The sequence below is a fragment of the Myotis davidii genome, unplaced genomic scaffold (assembly GCF_000327345.1).
Source record: "Myotis davidii unplaced genomic scaffold, ASM32734v1 scaffold726, whole genome shotgun sequence".
Taxonomy (NCBI): Eukaryota; Metazoa; Chordata; class Mammalia; order Chiroptera; family Vespertilionidae; genus Myotis; species Myotis davidii.
The window spans coordinates 532,103-538,552 of NW_006297808.1; positions in this window are offsets into that span (position 1 = coordinate 532,103).

A 6,450-nucleotide genomic window follows, 5' to 3' on the forward strand; every position below is an offset into this window, starting at 1 on the left:
GAGGTGGGGTGGGGAGTTGAAGTGAGTTTGGGGAAGAGTCTGAGAGATTGCTGTGAGTCAGGTGGTGAGGGCTGAAACTAAGACTTGCAACTCATTCCCCCCCCCTCCGCCCCCCCCCGCCGCTTCGGCTTCCTCGCCACCATCACCGGCATCACATACCAAAACTTGTCCCTGAGTTGATGGTCCTCAACCTCATATTGACCAAACTTCCAGGACCACGTGGCCCAGGCAGGAGCTGGCGTTGAAGAGACCTCATCCTGCCCCACTGCCCTCAGGGGGTGCCCCGTGGGGTATCTCTCAAGCCCCATTAGGATGCCAGGGCCAAGGCTCAGTCTCCGCTCCAGCAGCTGCTGCGGAGGAGGAGCCCTCACACTTGAATTCCTCAGCAAGGAGCCCTCCGCCCCCTTCTCTTTCCTACTCGACACCGAGGTTCAAGGCCGCCCGGCACTATGGTGCTGTGTGTCGCCTTGGGCAATACCTGCCCTCCTGGCCCTGACCTCACCGTGCAGGGTAACAGAGAACCAGGGGAGATAACCCAGTTATCAATGAACATTGCCTTGCACGACGTCAGGGGGCACCATTCCCCGGCTTTTGGGCCCTCAATCCGAGAAGGTTGTCTTCCCTTGCCAGAACCAACGGCGGCGAGAGTCAAGGCAAGAAGCCCGCCTCGGGAGCTTCCCAAAAGCTCTCAGGTGCAGGACCACGGCGCGGCCGCACGAGGGCAGCAGATACCAGGGTTGCGGGCCGCACAACTGGGCGCGCAGAGCAAATTGGTGGAAAGTTTTCAGTTGCTTCGTTCGTCCTCTAGCCTGCAAGGACGAAATGTTGTTAGCCCTGTAACAACAATGTTGCGGTGTGTTATCTCCGGGAGCTCGCCGAGTGCAGGTCCCGCCATGCCTGGGTTGCTGGGGATGAGACCAGCAAGAAATGATCAGGACATCCGTTTCCCCCTTCTCTCATGTTCTAATGTTAAACAGTCACTTTATTGCCCTAACCCAGTGGTCCGCAAACTGTGGCTCGTGAGCCACATGCAGCTCTTTGGCCCCTTGAGTTGTTGTAATGTACCCCGCGAATCATAGAAGAACGCCTCAAGAAGTCAAATTAAAGAGGCAAAGATCACAAAGGTATTGATTACATCCCAGGGTTTGGAATGGGGAACCTGGTTTGCAAAAAAAGCAGTTTACAGAAGCAGAAGCAGCATGTTATCTAAATTATAGTTTTGGGTATCTGGATCACTGACTTGACAGAAACACATTATCTAGAGCCCTCGGGTCTGAAATGAGGAACTTGGTCAGACTTAAGTATGTTATCTAAATTACAGTTTTGGGTCTCCGGACACTGAGTCATCAGGGACACATTAACTGGAGCCCTCTGACCTTGGGATAACTGTGCTGTCCTTCCCAGGTACAGAAGAATGTGCTTCTATAACCAGTGTGACCACAACCAATGGGATATTCACATTACTATCAATAGGGTATTTAATCGAATGGGGTGATTTATATAATCCAGAAAATCAAAATAATTTTTCTATTATTTTTGCAATAAAATAAGTACAGAAACCAAACAGCAGGGTTAGAGTTAAACTACAGTTTCTCCCGGGTTCGATTCCGGTCAAGGGCATATACCTTGGTTGCGGGTACATACCCAGTGGGGAGTGTGCAAGAGGCAGCTGATCAATGTTTCTCTCACCCATGTTTCTAACTCTCTATCCCTCTCCCTTCCTCTCTGTGAGAAATCAATAAAATATATTTTTTTAAAAATTCACTGTATTTCAAATATTCATCCCCCCCCCCAAAGTATGCAAAAATGATAAACATGCCTTCATACTTCTTGGAACTTGTATTTATTCTTTCTCAAAATGATTTTTATCAAAACCACTTGAAATGCAAGAATAATGATTAAAAGCTTGTGAAAGCATGAGGGACCTGTCTTGTTAAGGGGACAGAAGGATTTGAACTGACCTCTATGGCTTAATTATAAGTCTATGCTCCAGGCCTTAGGTTTCTTATCTGTGAAACTGGGAAATACATTGCAGAACCTGCCAGGTGACGTTGTAGGGAGGAGTCAGTGAAATAATAGGGTCTGTGAGTGCTCTGGGCAGCACCTGGCCCCACAGCAATGCTTGGGGCTTGTGGGTAACGAAGTCGTCATTGGTGGATGATAAAGAAGCTCAAGATTTTTTAAAACAAAGTAAGCTGAAAGTTGGACAAAACTACTTTAAAATATATGCAAATTTGTATTTTTTTATTATTATTGATCTCAGAGAGGAAGGGATTGGGAGAGATAAACATCAATGATGAGAGAGAATCACTGATTGGCTGCCTCCTGCATACCCCCACCAGGTGCATAAATTTTATTAATTCATAAGCCAATATGTGTAAATATTCATTTCAAACTGTTTTCAGGCAATTCATTTGGGGCCTGAAATTCACTCGATTTTAAACCACCCCCCCCCCAAAAAAAATAAAAAACACTGCCAAATATGAACAAAGGTCATTGCTGTTGTAAAATTTATTTTAAAATTTTTAACACACACAAAAAAAGAATGAAATGCTTTAAAAGTGGGGGGTTTTTTGGTGCCAAAACCTGGGATAAAAACTTTTTAAAAAATGATATAAAGTTGCCAAACTACTCTATTGTTCAAAAACATTATTCACCCCCCCCCCCAAATAAAGGTTCATATAAAGGTACAAAACACATGAGACAGAGAGCAAAGTCACACCTGTGAGGTTCAGAAATCAACATGAAAAAATAGCAAGGATACATACATTTTTCCCCATCGTTTATTGATCAGTTTGTTCAGAACCAATGTGTTTAGCGCACTTGTGTTCTGCCTGTTCACCTAGACTTCTCTCTGGGATAATCTCCCACCCACCAGCTACCCATCTTCAACCGCAAGCTCTCCTCCTTTCTCTGTCTGCTTTTACCTAAGGCCTCTTCCGTTGTGAAGACAATGTTTCTCGCCCGACCTATGTGGCTCAGTGGTTGAGCTTCGACCTATGAACTGGGAGGTCGTGGTTAGATTCCCAGTCAGGGCACGTGCCAGGGTTGCAGCTGGGTCCCCAGTGTGGGGCGTGCAGGAGGCAGCCAATCAACGACTCTCTCAACATTGATGTTTCTATCTCTCTCTCCTTCTCCCGTCCTCTCCAAAATCAATAAAAATATTATTTTTTAAGAAAGAAAATGTTTCTCATCCAGCAAAGGACATTTAGGTTGTTTTTCTATCTTGGCTATTGTAAAAAAAATGCTGTAATGAAAAGTAAATGCATTGGGCTATATCAAAATAAAAGGTTCTGCACAGCAAAAGAAACTGCCAACAAAGCAAAGGGCAACCAACCAGATGGGAGGAGATATTAAAAACAACAAGGGGTTAATATTCGAAATATATGAAGAACTCATACAACTCAACACCAAACCAACAAGAAGCCAACTAAAAAATGGGCAGACGCCCTGGCTGGTGCGGCTCAGGAGGCTGGGTGTCATCCCTTGCACTGAGAAGCTGGGGGTTTGATTCCCAGTCAGGGCACATGCCCGCCTTGCAGACTCCATCCTCAACTGGGGCTGTGCACGTGGCAGCAAATCGATGTTCCACTCTCTCTCTCCCTCTCTCTCTAAAAAGAAATCATTTAAAATTAAAGAAAGAAAAAGAAGAAATTAGGCAGAAGACCTGAGACACTTCTTCTAAGACATACAAATGGTCAACAGATATATGAAAAGATGCTCAACTTCAGCACCTTTTCGTATGATTAAACGCTTGTGAAAGCATGAGGGACCTGTCTTGTTAAGGGGACAAAAGGGTTTGAACTAATCTCTAGGGCAGGGGTCCTAAACTACGGCCCGCGGGCCACATGCAAATACAAATATTGTATTTGTTCCTGTTTTGTTTACTTCAAAATAAGATATGTGCAGTGTGCATAGGAATTTGTTCATAGTTTTTTTTCAAACTATAGTGCGGCCCTCCAACAGTCTGAGGGACAGTGAACTGGCCCCCTGTTCAAAAAGTTTGAGGACCCCTGCTCTAGGGTCATGCATACCAAAATGCATATCAAAACTACAATGACTTCCTGTAAGCAGCCTGAGCTGACCTCTGAAAGTGGCTCGCTATTCACTTGACCCAGAAAACCCCACAAACCATGCAAATCAAAGGTTCAAATCTGCTCGGGCCGGTGGCTCAGTTCCTTAGAGCCTTGTCCCTATAGGGCAGTGATGGCGAATCTTTTGAGCTCGGCGTGTCAGCATTTTGAAAAACCCTAACTTAACTCTGGTGCCGTGTCACATATAGAAATGTTTTGATATTTGCAACCATAGTAAAACAAAGCCTTATATTTTTGATATTTATTTTATACATTTAAATGCCATTTAACAAAGAAAAATCAACCCAAAAAATGAGTTCGCGTGTCACCTCTGACACGCGTGTCAAAGGTTCACCATCACTGCTATAGGGCAAGGTTGCAGGTTCGATCCCCAGTCAAGGCACATACAATAAGCAACCAATGAATGCATGGATGAGTGGAACAATAAATTGATGTTTCTCTCCTCTCTCTCTCTCTCTCTCAATAACTAATTAAGTAATTATTTTTTAAATAAACCCATGAATGCATAAATAAGTAGAACAACAGATCGAAGTTTCTCTCCCTTCCTCTCTCACAAATCAATAATATTTTGTTAAAAGAGGTTCAAATCTTTATGTTCATTTTAAGAAGACTCATGAAACTGCCCAGGCCATCAAGGGTATGTGTATCTGAAAAGCCACCAAGTATCTGAAGGGTGTCACTTTACAGAAGCAGTGAGTGCCATTCTGTGGTTACAATGGTGGAGTTGGTACGTGTGCCCAGGCCAAACAGTGGTGCTGACCACACGGTCAGTGGCCCAAAAAGTGCGGAGTTTTTGCTGCCCATGTTTAAAAATGCCAAGAGTAATGCTGAACTTGAGGGTTTAGCTGTAGATTCTCTGGCCATTGAGCACATCCAGGTGAACAACGCTCCCAAGGGGTGGTGCAGAACTTACAGAGCTCCTGGATGGATTAACCAGCGGTTGGCAACCCGTGGTCCACGGAACACTGGTGGTCCGTGAGGTCCGAAAGGTTGGCGACCGCTGGACTAAACCATACCAGTAGAATCCAAAAAAGCTGGACTCTTAGAAACTGAAAGTAGAATGGTGGTTGCCAGAGGCTGCGGTTGTGGAAAACAGGGTGTTGCTGGTCAAAGGATACGAAGTTTCAGGAATACAAGATTACTAGGCCTAGTGATCTGAAGTACACCATGGTGATGATAGCTAAGAGGATAGATTTTATTAAATCCTTTCAGCACACATACGCACAGATGGTGACGATGTAGAGGGGAGAGACATGTTAATTAGCGGGATGGTAGTGATCAGTTCACAATGTATATGTATAGCAAGACATCAAGTTGTGCACCTTAAGTATATACAGTTTTTATTAAAAGAAAATGTTCCTCAGTGTCCCCTCACCTGACGGTTTGAACCATGTTGTTGAAAGGAGTCCTGCAGCCACCTTATCACTCCTGCCAGCCACCGGAATCCAGCTTCTGCCCTCACCACCCCCCACCACCACCACCACCTCCACGGCCACTACCCTGGCCTCTCAACGATAAACGCCTTGTTGCTGAATGTAGTGGAGAGATACCATGAGCTAAGCAAAAGGTCGTTGAGAGCCTGGGAGAAATGTTTACAACCCATGGAACAATCCAAGGACCAGCATCCAGCGCACCCAGAACTTCTAAGTGTTACTGGTACAAGGTTCGTGTGCCTGATGCTCCAAAAAGGAGGCAAGTGTTCAATATGTCAGAGTTTGGAGTAAGGGAAGGCTTATTGATGGAGAAGGCCTGGCTCAAGAAGATGAGAGTGCCTTATGGCTTACACAAATCCATCTTAAGAGAGTCTAGAATGCCCTGGCCTGTGTGGCTCAGTGGGTTGAGCGTCATCCTGTGCATGGAAAGGTCACCCATTCAATTCCCAATCAGGGCACACACCCAGGTTGCAGGTTTGATCCCCAGTAAAGGGGTGTGTGAGGATTTTTTTTCTCTCTCTCTCTCTCTCTCCTTCTGTCTTCCTCTCTTTCTAAAATCAATAGAACCCTAGCCGGTTTGGCTCAGTGGATAGAGCGTCGGCCTGTGGACGGAAGGGTCCCGGGTTCGATTCCACTCCAGGGCACATGCCCTGATTAGGGGCTGGATCCCCAGTAAGGAGCCTGTGGAGCAGCCAATCATTGATTCTCTCTCATCATTGATGTTTCTATCTCTCTCTCCCTCTCTCTTCCTCTCTGAAATAAAAAAATATATATTTTAAAAAGTAAAATAATAAAATAAAATCAATAGGAACTTTTTTAAGAAAGTCTAGAATTCAGGCATCTTGTATGTCAAGGCCAGGGAGGAGGAGCCAAGCAAGAGGTGGGTAGGGACCTAGACAGGTAGGCAACTAGGGGATGAAAGG